Source organism: Bubalus kerabau, chromosome 17 (assembly GCF_029407905.1).
Source record: "Bubalus kerabau isolate K-KA32 ecotype Philippines breed swamp buffalo chromosome 17, PCC_UOA_SB_1v2, whole genome shotgun sequence".
Classification (NCBI taxonomy): domain Eukaryota; kingdom Metazoa; phylum Chordata; class Mammalia; order Artiodactyla; family Bovidae; genus Bubalus; species Bubalus kerabau.
Window position 1 is genome coordinate 53,557,715 of NC_073640.1, and position 21,073 is coordinate 53,578,787.

At 45.1% G+C, this 21,073-nt stretch overlaps 1 long non-coding RNA gene across 1 annotated transcript; it reads right to left on the reverse strand.

Moving 5' to 3' along the window:
• Positions 1–13,720: 13,720 nt before the first annotated feature.
• On the reverse strand, positions 13,721–18,305 carry LOC129631184 (uncharacterized). The gene is made up of 3 exons (XR_008703918.1): positions 18,171–18,305; positions 15,854–15,930; positions 13,721–15,099 (listed from the first exon to the last, which is right to left on the reverse strand). It is a non-coding gene; the product is annotated as an uncharacterized LOC129631184 (long non-coding RNA).
• Between the last annotated feature and the right edge of the window lie 2,768 nt (positions 18,306–21,073).

A 21,073-nucleotide genomic window follows, 5' to 3' on the forward strand; every position in this document is an offset into this window, starting at 1 on the left:
CATCTTTTAATTCATGGCTGCAGTCACCATCTGCAATGATTTTAGAACCCAGAAAAATAAAGTCTGACACTGTTTCCACTGTTTCCCCATCTATTTCCCATGAAGTGATGGGACCAGATGCCATGATCTTTGTTTTCTGAATGTTGAGCTTTAAGCCAACTTTTTCACTCTCCTCTTTCACTTTCATCAAGAGGCTTTTGAGTTCCTCTTCACTTTCTGCCATAAGGGTGGTGTCATCTGCATATCTGAGGTTATTGATATTTCTCTCGGCAATCTTGATTCCAGCTTGTGTTTCTTCCAGTCCAGCGTTTCTCATGATGTACTCTGCATATAAGTGAAATAAACAGGGTGACAATATACAGCCTTGGCGAACTCCTTTCCCTATTTGGAACCAGTCTGTTGTTCCATGTCCAGTTCTAACTGTTGCTTCCTGACCTGCATACAAATTTCTCAAGAAGCAGATCAGGTGCTCTGGTATTCCCATCTCTTTCAGAATTTCCCACAGTTTATTGTGATCCACACAGTCAGAGGCTTTGGCATAGTCAATAAAGCAGAAATGGATATTTTTCTGGAACTCTCTTGCTTTTTCCATGATCCAGCGGATGTTGGCAATTTGATCTCTGGTTCCTCTGCCTTTTCTAAAACCAGCTTGAACATCAGGAAGTTCACGGTTCATGTATTGCTGAAGCCTGGCTTGGAGAATTTTGAGCATTACTTTACTAATGTGTGAGATGAGTGCAATTGTGGGGTAGTTTGAGCATTCTTTGGCATTGCCTTTCTTTGGGATTGGAATGAAAACTGCCCTTTTCCAGTCCTGTGGCCACTGCTGAGTTTTCCAAATTTGCTGGCATATTGAGTGCAGCACTTTCACAGCATCATCTTTCAGGATTTGGAATAGCTCAACTGGAATTCCATCACCTCCACTAGCTTTGTTCATAGTGATGCTTTCTAAGGCCTACTTGACTTCACATTCCAGGATGTCTGGCTCTAGGTCAGTGATCACACCATCGTGATTACCTGGGTCGTGAAGATCTTTTTTGTACAGTTCTTCTGTGTATTCTTGCCACCTCTTCTTAATATCTTCTGCTTCTGTTAGGTCCATACCATTTCTGTCCTTTAATGAGCTCATCTTTGCATGAAATGTTCCTTTGGTATCTCTGATTTTCTTGAAGAGATCCCTAGTCTTTCCCATTCTGTTCTTTTCCTCTATTTCTTTGCATTGATCGCTGAAGAAGGCTTTCTTATCTCTTCTTGAGATATGTTAGGTCTGCTCACTCTGAAGGCTAAAGTCTTGTACTGTTTTGTGGAGAAGACACTTAAATTTTTGAGTTTTAAAAGGTCTCTTTTTTCAATTTTAAGAATTATCTCTCTTATTAAAAAATGTCTTTATTTATTTGACTGTGCCATATGCAGGATCTTTGCTGCAGCAGGCAGGATCTTCAGTTTAGTTGCAGCATGTGGGATCTAGTTCTCTGACTAAGGATGGAACCTGGACTCCCTGCATTGGAAGCACAGTCTTAACCATGGGACCACCAGGGAAGTCCTGGAATTATCACTTACAGAAAAGTTCCTTGAGAAAAGCAGGCAGAACATTTACATCACAAAGTCACCTGAAGAGGATTGCAAGCTCCTCTTAGGATTCTTATGGAGTCCAAACTCACTCTGCTTGCCACAATAGGCCAACGAATCCGAGAGACACAGTGTTGAGGCAAGGAATAGGACTTTATTCAGAAAGCTGGCTGACCAAGAAGACAGCAGACTAACATCTCAAAATAACCATCCTGTCAGGGTCTGGATGCCAGGTTTGTTTATGAATTAGAAGATGGGGCAGGGAGGTGAGGAAACAAAGTGTAAAAGGCCATTAGTCTTGCAAATATCTCCTAGTGTTAGTCACTCAGTTGTGTCTGACTCCCTGTGACCCTGTGGACTGCAGCCTGCCTGGCTCCTCTGTCCATGGAATTCTCCAGGCAAGAACATTGGAGTGGGTAGCCATTCCCTTCCTCAGAGGATCTTCCTGACCCTGGGATCAAACCTGAGTCAGGTTAGGTTTTAGGTGTCCAACTCTTTGCATTCCCATGGACTGTAGCCTGCCAAGCTTCTCTGTCCATGGAATTCTCCAGGCAAGAATACTGGAGAGGGTAGCTCTTCCGTTCTCCAGGGGACCTTCCCAACCCAGGAATCGAACTGGGGTCTCCTGCATTGCAGGGGGATTCTTTACCAGCTAAGTCCCAGGGAAGCCCTGGTAAAGAATACCAGGGTCAGGGTTAAGTCAAAGAGACAGATCTAGCATGGAAAAGTCAATATTGACTCTTCCATCTTACAGGACTTCTGTGCCCTTAGAGTCCGAATTTTGAGGGAGGCGGGGAAATAGTTTTTTCAAGTGGGCTTTCTCTAGAGTTTACACAGAACAAAAAATCTTAGAATGTCAAGAGCCCCATCTTGGCCATTTCACCGTGAGATCTCCTATAACATAGCATTCTCATTTAAGCAAGTACTTTCAAGTATAAGTTCCACGTTTGTGCATGTACCTGGCTGGAGTGTTATTAATAGCTATGAAGGTTGACTCTCTGGTGCCCTTTTTTTTTAAGGATTTGGAGGCTTTGTTTCCTATTTCAGGGTCAGTTTGTCAGGAAAAGAATACTATTGCAAATGGTGTGATGGGCCAGTGTGTTGTTTGTGAACTTAACCCCTCTTATGCGAGTCACCCTGGACTGCAGAGTTGTTTCAACTCTTTTCTTTTTTTTTTGGTGAGTTCCTTTATTGACTTCTTACTATGTCTCAGACACTCAGCTTTTCAATCTTTAGCTATTTAATGCTTTTGACAATCCTCTGATATATTGATAGATTCTGTTTTCTGCCCCATATTCTTCAAACAGGAAAACAAGTATAAGTGGTTAAATAAGATGGCCCCCAGATTGAGTATATTCTAAGTGGAGATACTTTGGTGGTAAAATGGACAGGATTTGGTGGTAAGGCGCATACAAGGGAAGATGTGGGGAAGATGATGCTGGAGCTGGGATGGTGGCTGGGACAATGGGTGGATGGGAAATTCCCAGATACACAAAGGGCTGGGGTTGCTCTGATCTTGCTGCTATTCCAGACAAGCAGGTTGGGGGCTGAAGCACCGTCATTTGGGAGGAAAGCCGTCCAGAGGAACTGATGTGTGCAGGGAAGAGCCAATTCTAACTCCATGTTGGAATTGTTCCTTTAACTTGCTTTATGTTGCTTTTGTTATTATAATCATGCATAATGGCCTGCCTTAGGGAACCCTTCCCCTCTGCTTGACTTGTAGGGATAGAATGCCTGTGTTCAGCTCATAGAGAGATCATCTGACCCTGCCTACCTGTGAATGGCTTCAGGAAAGAGGAGATTGACACATTCCCCTGCCCGAAGTTTGCCATTCTAGGAGATATAGGCAAGATTAATGGGCTTTTTACCTTGTTTCTTCACCTTCCTTCACTTCTGTTCTATAAAAGAACCTGGCATCCAGATCCCGTAAGATGGTTATTTTGACACATCAGTCAGCCAGCTTCTCAGCTGGTTTTCCAAATAAGAGTGAGCCTGGACTCAGTAATAGATGCACCTGGAAGGGTGGGTGCAGTGCTGAGGGATCTTAGAATCTCAGGATGATAGTTAATGTTGACAGAGTTTTTCTTAGTCCAAACTAGCTTTACACTGAGCAATTTACATTCATGAAATTACATGATTGAACTCTTTCATCTTCTGAGTCAGCTATCCCTGTCCTCTAGATGAGGAAACAGCTCAGACAGGGGTGGTGGTCTCTGGTCAGGATTAGAATGCAGGAGAGATGGACTTGACCCCAGGTCCACCCAGCTCCAAAACCCTCAAACAGGACTTCCCTGGTGGCCCAGTGGTTAAAACTCCATGCTTCCCAGTGCTCCTACATCACGGAGCACAGGTTCAGTCCCCAGTCAGGGAAATAAGATCCAACATGCCACATGGCAAAAAAAAAAAAAAAATTCAGCAAAAAATCCCTCAAACAATAAGCCTTCCTTGCAATGATGCCAATGTTAACATTTCTGACCGAAACGTTCATAATGACAAGAATGCTCTTATTAGAGAGCCTGCTGTGAGTCAGCACTGCCTGACAGTTTGACAGGCCAGGCCTTGTGTCATTTCACCTCCACTTCACGGAGGAAAATCGAGGCTCAGTATATGTCCAAGGTCGCCATACAGCAGAGATGTGGCTTGAACGCAAGCTGTTTTGCCTCCAAAGTCTATCCTAGAGCTCCTCACTTATACTAATTTTTGAAAATGAAGGAACTGGGACTTCCCTGGTAGTCCAGTGGTTAAAACTTCACACTTCCAATGCAAGGGCCAGGATTCGACCCCTGGTCAAGGAACTAGATCCCACATGCCGCAACTAACGGTTCACATGCTGAAACTAAAGATCCCACGTGCATATATGTGTGCTAAGTCACTTCAGTCGTGTCTGACACCATACGACCCCATGGACTGTAGCCCACGAGGTTCCACTCTCTATGGATTCTCCAGGCGAGGATACTGGAATGAGCTGCCATGCTGTCCTCCAGGGGATCTTCCCAACCCAGGGATGGAAACTGCATCTCTTAAGTCTCCTGCATTGGCAGGCGGGTTCTTTACCACCAGCACCACCATACCACAACAAAGGTACCGCAACTAAGACCCAGCACAGCCAAATAAATAAATAAATACTTTTTTTAAAAAGAAGAGAAGGTCAGAGAAGGAAGGGTCTCATGCAAGTTTCCCCAGCAAAATGCAGACAAAGAAAGGGCTGCAGTGAGGAAGAGGAGGTGGGAAGTCTGAATAAGAGACCTGTGTTTGCAGACATTCCTGTGCAAAACTCTTTCATGCCCTTCTTGACAAAGCTGTAAACAAAGCAGGCATGGGCCCTTAACCTCCTCAGGAATTCTTTTAGAACTATTCTGCTGCCTCTCCCACTCTGTGTACTCTGCCTGCAAAGGCATGTGTGTCCTCCAGGCCAAGCCCAAAATGGCCCAGGTACTTCTCTCTGACTTCTAAAGAGGAACCTAGCCCTGACTGACCAAGGTTCTAACCAAGCCCTTTCCCCTTATTGTGCCTCAGTTTCTCCAGCTGTAAAGAGAGATCATATGGGGTCCATACATGGGGGAGTCGATTTGAAATCGCTGGCCTGAATCCAAAGCTGTGTGACCTTGGACAAATGTCTTGGCCTCTCTGCCTCTGTTTCCTTATCTATAAAATGAAATGAGAAGAGTACTCATTGCACAGCATGGTTTTGAAGCCTACATGAGGATGTGGGTATATTAATACTAAGTTTGGCAGTCAAGTTGCTTAAAAATTTTTACCTCTGGGACTTCCCTGGGGTCCAATGGCTAAGACTCCATGCTCCCCATTCAGGGAGCCCAGTTCCATCCCAGGTCAGGGAACTGGATCCTCATGCCTCAACTAAGAGGATTGACTAGTTTATCTCCTTGCACTTCAAGAGACTCTCAAGAGTCTTCTCCAGCACCACAGTTCAAAAGCATCAATTCTTCAGTGCTCAGACTTCTTAATGGTCCAGCTCGCACATCCATACATGACTACGGGGAAAACTGTAGCTCTCTGTTCAGATCTTTGGCAGCAAAGTGATGTCTCTGGTTTTTAATACGCTGTCTAGGTTTGTCATAGCTTTCCTTCCAAGGAGCAAGCGTCTTTTAATGATGGCTGCAGTCACCATCCGCAGTAACCAACATGGGTGCCTCTAATCCTCTTCTCTGAGGGTTAATTCTCCACCTTGTCTTCCTTGTCTAGCCTGAATGGAGTTTAGAAGAGATTTCCCTCCTGGGGTTGTGCTGCTTTATTTCTTCTTGTTCATGGATCTTAAATTTTCCTTGATCGACCACAGACTAGGGCTTCTCTGCTGGCTCAGTTGGTAAAGATTCTAGCTGCAATGCACGAGACCCTGCTTCGACCCCTGGGGGGTGCTTCAATTCTTGGGAAGGAAACCAAGTCCCCCTAAAACTGAGTTCCCTTACCACATTTATGATTTAATTCCTCTTTCCAAGACCTTCTTCCCTTGCGTGTCTCCTCAAGCTTCAATCCCATCCTCACCCCCTCTAACCTCAATCCTGTGCTGTTGTTGCTGTTCCATTGCCAAGTCGTGTCTGATTCTTTGAGACCCCATGGACTGGAGCACACCAGGGCTCTCTGTCCCTCCCCATCTCCCAGAGTCTGCCTGACTGAACACTGCTGCTGCTACTGCTAAGTCACTTCAGTCGTGTCTGACTCTCTGTGACCCCAGAGATGGTAGCCCACCAGGCTCCCCTGTCCCTGGGATTCTCCAGGCAAGAACACTGGACTGGGTTGCCATTTCCTCCTCCAATGCATGAAAGTGAGACATGAAAGTGAAGTCGCTCAGTTGTGTCCAACTCTTAGAGACCCCATGGTCTGCAGCCCACCAGGCTCCCCCATCCATGGGATTTTCCAGGCAAGAGTACTGGAGTGGGGTGCCATTGCCTTCTCCAACACTACTTCACCAAAATCAGATGACTAAGATTGCTGTTGTCATATCATTAGTGCACTAAAACTGCTATTAAAGATATACTACAAGCTCAGGTGGTTTCCCCAGGGCAAAATGAATTCAGGGATCCCTAAGCCATGGGCTACTTGGCCAAAGAATTGTAAACTGAAGACCTCCTGATTCCTGGAACTATGATTAAGAAAGATCAGAAGATGATGCTCAATCTTTTCTGTCAATCTTCCTCTTTAAAATATCCTTAACTCGAAGACCAGGTTCAAGTGGATCTGAGGTTTGTCTCCCAGTTCTTTGCTTGCTGTCCTACAAATGCAAGCGTGTTAAGTCTCTCAGTCATGCCTGACTCTTTGCGACCCCATGGACTGTAGCCCACTAGGCTCCTCTGTCCATGGGATTTCCCAGACAAGAATACTGGAGTGGGTTGCCATTCCCTTCTCCAGGGCGTTTTCCCTACCCAGGGATCGAACCTGAGTCTCCCACATTGCAGGAAGATTCTTTTTTACCATCTGACCCACCAGGAAAGCCCCACAAATAAAGCTTTACTTTGTTGCAAACACCCGCTATCAGAGGTTGACTTTCTCTGCTGTGGGCATATGAGCCCTCACTCAGTTACAGAACTCCACGGAGCTTGTCTGTAATACCAGAAATCTTGACAACTCCTGGTTCTTGAATCTAAGCTCAGGGTCAATGGGGTGCCTTTGTGTTAATCAGAAAAAGGCTCTCCCTCTAGATGGAAGCAAGATCTCATCTGGGCAGAGCCATACCTCAAAGTGCAAAGTTTGGCGAGCAATGCTTTCTTGGGGAAAAAAAAACCCAAAAAACAAAAAACAAAACTGCCCTCCTGTGGTTGGATGCAGCTCTGCTCCAAGGTGCATGACTTGACAGGTGAAGTGTAAGCAAGCTGCATTTGCTGCTCACTCCGTGTGCAGGGAACAGCCTGCACAGCCACACACCCATTCACTGTTTGGACCCCACCCTGGAGGGTGTGCCTCTCAGCAACCGTCATCAGAGCGCTAGACACCTGATGGAGTCAACGGAGCTGGTCAACTATAGACAAATGTCAGCCATGTTACTGACTGTAGATGGGACCTAAGGTATCCATCAGAACATTTCCAAGAAGAAAGCCCAGGACTCCCCTGGTAGTACAGTGGATAAGAATCTGCCTGCCAATGCAAGGAACATGGGTTCAACCCCTGGTCCGGGAAGATTCCACATGCTGCAGAGCAGCTAATCCTGTGCACCACAGCTCCTGAGCCTGTGCCCCTAAAGCCTGTGCTCTGCAATGAAGAGTAGCCCCTACTCGCTGAAACTAGAGAGAGCCTGTGTGCAGCACCAAAGAGCCAACACCACCAAAAATAAATAAATAAATAAGATAAGAAGGCCCAGAGAAGGTCTATATTAATGTAAAGGCCAAGTTGCTATAACTGTAAGATCCTAAAATACAATGGTTTAAGTAAAATAGAAGGTTCTCATTCTCTTTCGTGACCCTCCTGAAGTAGGCATGTTGTCTAAGATGGCAGGTGGCTCCCCTCCATGTGGTCAGTCAGGGACACAGCTTCCTTCAGTCTTGTTGCTGAGATCACTAGCATCAACATCACCTGAAACCTGTTAAAAATGCAGATTCTCAGGCCAGACCCTGGACCCCCTGGATCAGAAACCCTGGGAGTGGGCCAGCGACCTGTGTTTCAACAAGGATTTCCACCGACCTTGATGGACAATTAAGGTGGAGGTGTTCATGGTCAAAGGGAGGGTTTTGTACTTCTTGAATCACCCCTTCCTATCCAGGAGGTGGCCAGGATGGAGGTGCTCTGGCTGTTCAAAGACCTCAGGTCCAGAAGAAACTTGACTTCTGGGCATGCAAGGTGGTTTAAGAGGATGAGGGTGGCTAGACTAGCATAATAGTTAGTGGCTTAGATTCTGGAGACAAGCTGCTACTGCTGCTGCTAAGTCACTTCAGTCGTGTCCGACTCTATGTGACGCCATAGACGTCAGCCCACCAGGCTCTCCTGCCCCTGGGATTCTCCAGGCAAGAACACTGGAGTGGGTTGCCATTTCCTTCTCCAATGCATGAAAGTGAAAAAGTGAAAGTGAAGTCGCTCAGTCGTGTCTGACTCTTAGCGACCGTATGGACTGCAGCCCACCAGGCTCCTCCATCCATGGGATTTTCCAGGCAAGAGTGCTGGAGTGGGGTGCCATAGCTGCCTGTGTTTAAATCCCAAAGTTGCTGTGGTACCAGCTGTGTGACCTTCAACAAGTAACTTTACCTCTCTGAGCCTCAGTACCTTCTCCTATAATACAGGGATCATTGCTAATATTAATATCTGTCTCATGATGTCACTATGAGAATCACAGTGTTATTATGTGCCCTACACATAATAAGCTCTCAAAATGTTAGCTTAATCATCTCAATATCTTAATAAAAGCTGCTTTTTATTTTATTTTATTTTAGCCATCCTGTGAAGCTCATAGGATCTTTAGTTTCCTGACCAGGGATTGAACCTAGGCCCCAGTAGTGAAAGTGCCAAGTCCTAAACATTGGAAACCAGGGAATTTCCAAATGCTGCTATTTATTCCGTGTAGCATCATATTGAATCTTCATGATACTACTGTGAGAGGTATGTTTTACATATAGATATTCATTTTATAAAGGAGAAAATTGAGGGGCAGACTGGTGAGATAACATAGGTTACAGGTAATAGAATGGCAATTCTAACTCAGGTCAGATTCTTACAGACTCGAATGTAAATCGCCTCTCAAAAAATCTGGGGGAGGGGGATATTTGCCATCCAATTAAAATAAATAAAAGTTTTTTAAAAATTAAAAAACGGAGAGGGGAGTGGATTTCTAAAACTTCCTGTCTTACAGGAAGACTGTGTTGTTTGTGGCTGGAAGGCTGATCTGTAATAGCAATGCATGCCAGGGACTTCCCTGACAGTTCAGTGGTTAAGACTCCACACTTCGAATGCAGGGGTCTTGGGTTTGATCCCTGGTCAGGGGACTAAGATCCCACTTGCTGTGAAGCCAAGCAACAACAATAAAAGGAATGCATGTGGTAAGGCTAGGGGAGAAATCTCTCACCTTGTTTGTAACCTCTCCAAATTCTCCCAATCACTTGCAGATGGACAATCCCCTAAGGAGAGATGAGAAACACTGCCCAGGGCCAGATCCAGCCCCAGAAAGAGGTGCCTGGAAATGTATGCACCAGACAATGCATCAGACACTTTACATCACTGTCACTGAACCAGCCTATTACTGTCCCCACCAGTCTGTGGTCGATCGAGGCACTTTAGAAATAAATAAAACAAAATGCAGAGATAGTAAATGTCCAAGATCTTAGCCAGGAAGCAACAGAGTGGAAGTCATTCTCAGAGCTGAGCGTCTCTTGCGCCTGACTACCTATGGCGCTATGAGACAGCGCCACCTCGTGGTGCTCTGTTGGAACTGCTTCTGGAGGAAGAGAGAACAAGATAAAAGGGATATTGCAGGGGACGACGGAGGGTAAGATGGTTGGATGGCATCACTGACTCAATGAACATGAGTTTGAGCAAGGTCCGGGAGATGGTGAAGCACTGGGCAGCCTGGTGTGCTGAAGTCCATGGGATCGCAAAGAGTGGAACACGGCTGAGCAACTGAACAGTAGTTCAGTTCAGTTCAGTTCAGTCGCTCAGTCGTGTCCGACTCTGCGACCCCATGAACCGCAGCACGCCAGGCCTCCCTGTCCATCACCAACTCCCGGAGTTCACTCAGACTCAAGTCCATCGAGTCGGTGATGCCATCCAGCCATCTCATCCTCTGTCGTCCCCTTCTCCTCCTGCCCCCAATCCCTCCCAGCATCAGGGTCTTTTCCAATGAGTCAACTCTTCTCATGAGGTGGCCAAAATATTGGAGTTTCGGCTTTAGCATCAGTCCTTCCAATGAACACCCAGGACTGATCTCCTTTAGAATGGACTGGTTGGATCTCCTTGCAGTCCAAGGGACTCTCAAAGAGTCTTCTCCAAAACCACAGTTCAAAAGCATCAATTCTTCAGCGCTCAGCTTTCTTCACAATCCAACTCTCACATCCATACATGACCACTGGAAAAAACATAGCCTTGACTAGACGGACCTTTGTTGGCAAAGTAATGTCTCTGCTTTTGAATATGCTATCTAGGTTGGTCATAACTTTCCTTCCAAGGAGCAACTGACTTTTAATTTCATGGCTGCAATCACCATCTTCAGTGATTTTGGAGCCCCCCAATATAAAGTCTGACACTGTTTCCACTGTTTCCCCATCTATTTCCCATGAAGTGATGGGACCAGATGCCATGATCTTCATTTTCTGAATGTTGAGCTTTAAGCTAACTTTTTCACTCTCCTCTTCCACTTTCATCAAGAGGCTTTTTAGTTCCTCTTCACTTTCTGTCATAAATAGTTAATATATAGCATTTAAAATGGGCTAGGCACTGATCTAAATGGTTTACTTAGATTGCATTTAAATTAACTTGTTTAATACCTCCTCCTAACAGACCTTTAAGGCAGTTAATTAATAATAATTTCCACCCTTCTCCACTTTTATTTTACTCTTCTTTCTTTGGGAGAAAAAAAAAAAATCTTACTATAGAACATTCAGGCATACCCAAAACTGGATGATGGGGCTTCCTTGGTGGTTCAGTGGTAAAGAATCCGCCTGTGAATGCAGGACACACAGTTCAATCTCTGATCTGGGAAGATTCCACATGCCACTGGGCAACTAAGCCCATGCACCACAACTAGTGAGTCTGTGCTCTAGAGCCCAGGAGCCACAACCACTGAGCCCACGAGCCACAGCTGCTGAAGGTCTTGCACCCTAGGGCCCATGCTCTGCAACAAGAGAAGTCACCGCAATGAGAAGCCTGTGCATTGCAACCAGAGAGTAGCCACCCACCCACCACAACGAAGGAAAAACCCGAGAAGCAAAGGGGACCCAGCCCAGCTGAAAATAAATAAATAAAATGATATATTTTTTTTAAAAAAAACTGGTGATGATGTATCCATCATCCTGGTTCAACAATGATCAACTCATGGCCAATCTTGTTTCATCCATACTCTCAACAATCCCCTCCTCCTACACCTTGCCAAATCAGAATTACTTTGAAGCAAAGTCCAGACATTGTATCCATTCTCACTGGTACATACTTCTGATTATGTATTCTTAAAAGTGTCCCCATCTTGTTGGTGAGGAATCTGATCAAGGTCACTTTGCTGAAGGGGTTTGAGGAATCTGATCAAGGTCACTTTGCTGAAGGGGTTCAGAGGCTGGATCACTCCCAGTGGTCTGGTTTCAGGGCTTTTGCCACCAGCTGTTGTGATGCCTCTGGAGTGTGGATCACTCAGACAACAGCACAACTCAGCCTCAGCCACTTTTATTTTTCTTTTTGGCCTTGTGGCTTCTGGGATCTTAGTTCCCCAATCAGAGATCGAACTCAAGCCCTCGGCAGTGAAAGCACACCGGGAGGACCAGGGATTCCCCAACCTCTTTTTTCAAAGTTGTCAATTGATTCTCAAATTGACAAAGTTGGAATATAAAGAGTAGAGATGAAAGTATTGTATCAGTGTTAACTTAACATCACTAAACTTGATAACCAGACTGCAGCTATATGAGAAAACATCTCTGTTCTTAGGAAATACACACTGAAATATTTAGGAGTAAAAGGCCATGTTGTGTGCAGTCATGTATCCTGAACGATTCAGGAAAATGTTAGATAGATATGAGACAAAGAGAGAGAGGAGAGTCAAATGATATTGGAAATGAAATAAAATGTTAACCCGATGCTAATCTGGATAAAGAGCCACCAAATGGATGTTACTTGAACTATATTCATTTTTGAAACTTTTCTGTACATTTAAAACTATATTGCCCCCAAAGTTTTAAAATTTAGAAAAAGAATGCATACTACATATCGCATGTGATTCCATTTAGGTGAAGGGTTGTTTAAATCTAATAAAAGGACTTTCATCCAGAATTTATTAAGAGCTCTCAAAACTCAGTAATGGGAGAACGTATAACCCAATTTAAAAGTGGACAAACAATTTGAATTTAGGTGAAATTTTGAAACAGGCAAAAGTACTCTAGATGAGGTCAGAACAGTGGTTCTACTCAGTGGCTATCACTGAGGAAGGGCAGGACAGAGAGGTCCAGGGTACCAAAAAATTCTTTATCTGTTATGAACATGTCTCATTAAGCTGTCTGCTTAAAAGCTTTGTTTGCACTTTATTGTATGTAAATTATACCTACATAAAAATGAAGGCAATAATAATAATAAAGGCAAGAGACCAAAACAGGTCCATTGCCACAGTCATAAAAGCAATTCCTGTAAAGCAAGAAAAATGAATGAACTGCAGTTTCACACAATAAAAAGGATGAGAGAATTCCCTGACGGTCCAGTGGTTAGGACTCCTCACTCTCACTGCCCCGGGGCCTGGGTTCAATCTTTGGCTGGGGAACTAAGATCCCACAAGCTCCACCCACAGCCAAAAAGTTTTAAAAATTAAATGAAGTTAAAAATGTGTTCTCTTTAACAGCAACAGCAATAGGAAAGAATCTCAAAAACATAACTTTGATAGTGGAACTCTATGTAATCTTGTTCTCTATTTTCCAAGTCTCCTGTAAGTTTGTTATCATATTTTTTAAAAGTTAAAAGAAAAAAAAAAAACATAACTTTAAGCAAAGAAAATACACACAAAACTATATGTACTAAATGTTTTATTTATGCAAAGTCCCACAAAAACAGGCAGGTAAGTAGCCCTGCTTAGGAGGTAAAAGGCTAAACACACTAAAACTCCATGAAAGTCAGGAAAATGCTTTTCTTTGGGAAGAGAGAGGCAGGAGTCATGGGGAGGGGCAGTAAAGGGGCATCAGGGATGCAGGCTATGTTTTGTCTCTTAACCTGGGTTTTCACTTTTTAACAATTCATTGGGCAGATACTCATTTGTTGTGGGTACTTTTTCATATGTATTGAAACAAAATATACATAATTTTCCATCACATCTAATTCATGAGAGACTAAAGCATAAATCTGATAAAATATGCACAAGACCTGTCCACTGAAAACCACCTAATATTAGTAGGGTAACTGAGTAAGACTGAATCAATGAGAGATACGTCATGTTCAAGAATCAGATGAGTCAAGACTGCTGAAGCATCAGTGCTCCACTGATCTGTAGAATAAAGAATTCTGAACACAATCAAAATCCCATCAAGCTTTATTTTTTGTTGAATATTTCATATTTTTGTCAAGCTGAGATGAAAACATCTTTTTGACAATTCACTTTCCTACAGACTATCCTTTCAAGCCTCTTCCCTGGTGGCTCAGTGGTACAGAATCTGCCTGCAGTGCAGGAGATGCAAGCTCAATTCCTTGGTCAGGAAGATCCCCTGGAGAAGAGAATGGCAACTCACTCCATTATTCTTGCCTGGAGAATCCCATGGATGGAGGAGCCTAGGGGGCTACAGTCCATAGGGTCACAAAGAAAAGAAATATATAACTGCTTCCACTTTTCCCCCTTCAATTTGCCATGAAATGATGGGACTGGAAGCCATTTGTTGTTATTGTTCAGTCGCTGAGTCGTATCCAACTCTGCGACCCCATGGACAGCAGCACACCAGGCTTCCCTGTCCTTCACTATTTCCTGGAATTTGCTCAAACTCATACCCACTGAGTTGCTGATGCCACTGAGTTACTATCTCGTCCTCTGTCATCCGCTTCTCCTCCTGCCTTCAGTCTTTCCCAGCATCTGGGTCTTTTCCAGTGAGTCAGTTCTTTGCATCAGATGGCCAAAGTATTGGAGATTCAGCTTCAGCATCAGTCCTTCCAATGAATATTCAGGACTGATTTCCTTCAGGATGGACTGGTTGGATCTCCTTGCAGTCCACGGGACTCTCAAGAGTCTTCTCCAACACCACAGTTCAAAAGCATCAACTCTTCAGTGCTCAGCCTTCTTCACAGTCCAACTCTCACATCCATACATGACCACTGGAAAAACCAAAGCTTTGACTAGACGGACCTTTGTCGGCAATGTAATGTCTCTGCTTTTTAATATGCTGTCTAGGTTGGTCATAGCTTTTCTTCCAAGGAGCAGCCATCTTTTAATTTCATGGCTGTAGTCACCATGATTTTGGAGTCCAAGAAAATAAAGTCTGTCACTGTTTCCATTGTTTCCCCATCTATTTGCCATGAAGTGACGGAACTGGATGCCATGATCTTAGTTTTATTTCACACCACACCCAAAATTAACTTAAAACGAATCATAGTACAAGCGTGTATGAAATACGATACAGCCATATGATTCTGATGCATAAGTAGATATAGATGATACACTGAAGATAAAGCAAATAAATAAGAATCAAGATCTTCAGCTTAAGAGGAGGGGAGCCCCCAAAGTACAGTTTTATTTTTAAAAAGCAAAATAAATGCTTGATTCTTCCCTTTATATATATCAACTTCCCCCCAAAATGAATTTATTCCTCAGTGTCCTTCCAAAGTGACCCATGAGGTTTTTAGTCTCATGACGATTCACTGACATGCTTGATCACAGTGAAAGTTTCCTGGTTATGTCAAAATCTGGGGATCAAATACTGGCCAGTGCTTAGAAAAGTAAACAAACAAAAGACAAAGCTGTTATCAATATTAAGAAAAACACCTGCAGGAGAAAGAACATGTAGCTATAAGTCATTACATGGCCCAGCTGTGAACTCTATTACACAGTCATGATAATGTAAAACCCAATGTTGATTTAAGAAGAAACGGTGATAAACTCAACAGAGGAACTGAAGGGAGGAAGAGAGTGAGTGCAGAGGGAAGTTCTAACCAAAGGAATCCCATGATTTGATTCCTGAAGGAATTCTCTAAGAGACTGAGGTCTCTGGATCTGCTCTGTCCCCGAGCAGGACGCTGAATAACAGCCCCCTCCCCCAAAGATGGGCTTCCCAGGGTAGCTCAAAAAGTAAAGAATTTGCCTGCAATGCAAGAGACCTGGGTTAGATCCCTGGCTTGGGAAAATCCCCTGGAAGAGGAAATGGCAACCCACTGCAGTATTCTTGCCTGGAGAATTCCACAGACAGAGAAGCCTGGTGGGCTACAGTCCATGGGGTTGCAAAGAGTTGGACATGACTGAGCAACTTTCACTTTCCCCAAAAGATGCCCCTGCCCTCATACTCAAAATGTGCTCCCCTTACCTGCTAAAAAAGACTTTGCAGGTGTGATTAAGTTAAGGATCTTGAGATAGGTAGATTATTCTGGATTCTTCTGGTGGCCCATTGTAATCACAATGGTCCTTATAAGGGGTGACAGAAGGGTCAGAGTCAGAGACAGAGATTGCAATAACAGAAACAGATATTACCTGATGCAGCCATGAGCCAAGGACCGTGGGCAGCCTCTAGGTTCTGGAAGAGGCAGGGGACAGATTCTCCCCTAGAGCTGCCAGACAGAAGCAACTTAGTGGACACTTTGATTTTAAACCCCTGAGACTCACTTCATTTTTTTTTTTTAAACTCTGTCATTATCCTCATCCTATTTTTCTTTAATCTATCAGATTTTTTCTTTTTTATTCTTTTATAGTGAGAAATGGAGTATCTCCTACCATACCAGTACTATATCAGCAAACAAGGATGTCACAGTCAGCAGCGATTTCAGCCCTCCAATAGGAGCCAGCAAGCCCTAAGGGCATGCAGGAAGGAGAGGAATACCTGCCATCTAGCAGCCAAAAACTGCTAGTTTTTCCAGTGGTCATGTATGGATGTGAGAGTTGGACCATAAAGAAAGCTGAGCACCAAAGGATTAGTGCTTTTGAACTGTGGTGTTGGAGAAGACTCTTGAGAATCCCCTGGACTGCAAGGAGATCCAACCAGTCCATCCTAAAGGAAATCAGTCCTGAATATTCATTGGAAGAACTTATGCTGAAGCTGAAACTCCAATACTTTGGCCACCTGAGGCAAAGAACTGACTCATTGGAAAAGACCCTGATGCTGGGAAAGATTGAAGGCAGGAGGAGAAGGGGGCGACAGAGGATGAGATGGCTGGATGGCATCACCGACTTGATGGACAAGAGTTTGAGCAAGCTCCAGGAGTTGGTGATGAACAGGGAAGCTTGGCGTGCTGCAATCCATGGGGCTGCAAAGAGTCCGAAACGACTGAGCAACTGAACTGAGCAGCCATCAGACTGCAGCCACACCCTACGATGAGCCCCAGGACAGCTCAAGATGTGAAACACAGGATACTGGCCCTAAGATAGCTGAGGTGCATATGAAAGGAACGATTTCATTGAGCCTGGACTTTTGCACCTTCCCATACATAGAAAAGTGCTAAATTACTTTACTTAGGATATCTGGTTTTCTTTAATTAACAATAATCTTTTAATGTTCAGACCACCTGCTCTTTGTTGCAAAACTTTGATATAATCTGGGCCCTTTCCTCACCTCCTTAGAGTAGTTCTCTCAGGGTTACTTGAGATGCTGCCTCCTAGGAAGCCCTCCCTGATCCCCACTACTCCCAGGCTGGGGCAGGCACATTTTGTGGATTCCCACAGTCCCCTGTACCTTCCCCATATGGGGTCTGACCCCTCTGCCTATGCCACCCCCGGGGCCAGCCCAGACCACACTGGGCAGTCAGCGTGACTGATCTGACTACCCCACTAGAGGGCAAAGCTGTCTATGTTACCACTGTGACCCCAGCATGGCCCAGCCAGGCCTGAGCACAGAGCTAGCTGGCATCCACTTTGGAGTTAAGAGGGGGAAACTGGGGTTCACTGGGGCCTCTAGCCCTAGGCACAGACAGAATGCCTTTCTGCCTCCTGGCCCTTTGGCTCTCCTCCAGCCAATTATTATGGAAGCTGGGCACGTGTGTGTGTTTAGCCACTAAGCCACGTCCAACTCTTTGCAACCCCATGGTCTATAGCCCGCCAGGCTCCTCTGTCCATGGGATTTCCCAGGCAAGAATACTCTAGTGGGTTGCCATTTCCTTCTCCTCTGGAAGCTGGGGCATATTGAAATAACACGTAGCCCTAAATGCAGGTGGAATTTACTTGAAATTTGGAGACCAAGTGGAATGTGACATTTCCAAAGTAACACTGGGAGCCAGTGACCTCCTGTCCCCGGGCAGGGCTTTCTGTCAGCTATCTAAGGGTGAGTCTCCTTTGGTAGAAAGATAGAAAATAGTGGAACCAGTCCACACCAGTTCCGGCAACAAATCTGAGAACATGAGTAACCTCTTAGGTGTTTCCCGGGCTTGAAGGCTAAGCCTGGGGGCTGAAATGGTCAGGGCCAGGGAATGAGGAGTTGAAGGGATTCTTTCCCTGCAGTCTTTGAGATTTTTTTTTTTTTTTGGCCAAGCTACACAGTTCACTAGACCGTCAGGGAACTCCCAGTGTTTTGAGATTTTTGAGTTTATAATCATCTGCTACTTGTGTAACTGAATTTCTGTAAAAAACGGTGGTGGAGACTGCTTTGGGCTGTTGTGAGATCCGAGGGCCACACCTGACACGGACGCACACCCAGAACGACACAGCAGTGAGCCGTATAGCATGTATGCTGCCTGCCGGGACCGGCCATCAGTCATTTTCCAAATGAAAAACTGAACTAGAGGGAGGTTTTTAGCTGGCCTGCCCGAGGTTACACAGCTTCTCAAGGTCGGTGCCGGGATTTGAATCCAGGAACCCTCACCTGGCAGCAGGTACGGGTATCCCTCGCAGGTTCCAGCTCCCTCCGGTCTCGGGGTCTCTCCCGGGTCTCTGGTCACCTCCCTTCTCCAGCTCACAGCGCTCACGTCCGGTGACTGGTGGGGAGGAGAGCGCCCCCTGGTGGAAGTCCTGTGTGAGCGGCAGAAGAAGTTAGTGGGAGTGGATCGGGGGTGTCGCAGTGCGGGGTCGTACCCGATAGGGAAGGGTGGGCATCAGCGGGGGCTCACTCCTTTATTTCATCATAGTCCAGGACAACTAGTCTGTACCAGGCAAGTTCTGGAGTAGGGATGGAGGAATAGGGAAAGAACAGCCCCAAACAACAGATAGCTACATGACCTTGAGCAGGTCACCTGGACTTTCTTCTGCCCCAGTTTCTTCATCCGAGGTATCGATGACTCCTCTCTTAAGGCATTAAGGAGTGATAATAAGATTCATGCTAGGAGGAGCCCAAAGGAGATTCCTTAACCCAGGCTGGGGTGGGGAGTAAAGGGTCTGGGTTTACTATTTTCTTGCTTGTTTAGTCACTAAGTCACATCCGACCCTTTTGTGACCCCATGGACTGTAGCCCTCCAGGCTCCTCTGTCCATGGAATTTTTCAGGCAAGAATATTGCAGTGGGTTGCCATTTCCTTCTCCAGGGGATCTTCCCCACCCGGGGATCCAACTGCTGAGCCACCAGTGAAAGATACTGAAACTGAAAGTTGCCCAGTCCTAGCCGACTCTTTGCCGTCTCTATAGAGTCCATGGAATTCTCCAAGCCAGAATACTGGAATGGGTAGCTGTTCCCTTCTCCAGGAGATCTTTCCAACCCAGGATCAAACCCAGGTCTCCCACATTGCGGGCAGATTCTTTACCAGCTGAGCCACCAGGGAAGCCCCAAATTCCTGGCAGGTAGGTATAATTATGAGCCCCATTTACAGATGGGGAAAACTGCAAGGTTAAAATAACTTGCTAGAATCACACAGAGAGCTGTGGCAGTGGCAAAACAGACACTTGAATTCAGGTAATTCCTGTTCTCAAAAGTTTCCAAACTGGAGGTTCTAGCCCTTCAAAGCTCACACTCCAGCCAGCCTCAGACTCTTCCTGTTCCTTTTGAATGCAAAACCACTCCACACCATCCTAGCCCGCCCCCCCCTCACTCCCCACTCCCACCCCCCAACCCCACCCCAACTTGACCAACTGGCCAAACCACATACTTTCATCAGCCAAGCCTAAGAAAGAAAGAAAGCGCTAAATCATGTTTGATTCTTGTGATCTCACGAACTGCAGCCCGCAGGGCTCCTCTGTCCATGGGATTCTCCAGGCAAGAATACTGGAGTGGGTTGCCATTTCCTTCAGAGAATTCCAAAGCCAGCTGCTGAGACTGTACACTTTCATCCCACTTATGTCTGTGTCTTCCTGGTCGGGTGTTGCTGGGTGGGGAAGATGAACCCTGCCCCTGCCCTGGACCCTGTCCAACTCTGGGCTTCGAACACAACCAGCATCAGATAAATGATCAAAGATGGGTAATTTAAAGACTCTCTGGGACTTCCCTGGCTTTCCAGTGGTTAAGATTCTGTGTTTCCACTGCAGGGGGGTGCAGGTTCGATCACTGGTCAGAGAAGATCCCATGTGCGATGCAGTGAGATCAAAAAATCATAATTTTTTAAAAAATAAAATAAATAAAGACCCTCTCTGGCTTCGAATGAAAGGTAGGTGGGAGCCTGGAGGCCTGGATGCCAGGAGCTTAGAGGAGATTAGGTTGGATCCAAAGGAAAGATAGGAGAGGAGAGATTGAAACCAAATGCTGCAGCAGAAGGAACCAGACCCCCGTGACTCAGGCACTTGAAATGAGGAAATTCTTAACCAAGAGAAAGATTCAATGCTTTATATAAGAGAAACTGTCAAAGCCGTTCCATGAACTGCCTGCCTGGAGTTGAAACAAATGCATAAAAGCTGCCTTGACTGGATATGAGTGACCCCAAAAATGGAAGAAAAAGAGACCAGTTGCAGAAAGATATGTGTGTGATATGTGCTGTCCTGTGTATTCAGTTCTTAAACCTGCAAAAGATTCCCAAATCTTGTGTTGGATGCACACATATGTAATAAAAGAATGAAAAGTTATGTCAGACTAGTAACTGTAAGAGAGTGGTTTCCCTGGGGTGGGAGAAATATGACATCTGGGATATAAAATAAATTGCTTTAAAAAAAAAAAAAAAGAAAACAAAAAAACTCTCCCATCTCTGTATTTGAAATAATTATTTCTAAAACAGAAAAAGGGGATTTCCCTGGTGGTACAGGAGAGGATACAGGAGACCACCCCCCAACACTGAGTCAGAGTTTTTTTCTTTCCCTAAATAAATACATGGTAAAAATGGTAACATATAATAAAGTGTGTAGATGCACTGAATCATGACAGTTCTTCAAAACCTGTCCTGTCTTGGGAATTCCCTGGTGGTCCAGTGGTTAGGGCTCCATACCTTCACTGCAGGAGGCCCAGGTTCAATCCCTGGTCAGGTACCGAAGATCCCAAATGCCTATGGCACAGCCAGAAAATAATAAAATAAATTGCTTTAAAAAAAAAACTCTCCCATCTCTGAATTTGAAATAATTATTTCTAAAACAGAAAAGGGGGACTTCCCTGGTGGCACAGTGGATGGCAGTCCATCTGCCAGTACAGGGACATGGATTTGATCCCTGGTGCAGAAGGATTCCACATGCCTCGGAGCAATTGAGTCTGTGCGTGAGAACTACTGAGCCGGTGTGTTGCAACTATTGAAGCCCATATGCCTAGAGCTCATGCTTTTTAGCAAGAGAAGCCACTGCAGTAAGAAATCCATGCACCACAACAAACAGAAAACCCTCACACAGCAATGAAGGCCCAGTACAAGCAAATAAACAAAAACTT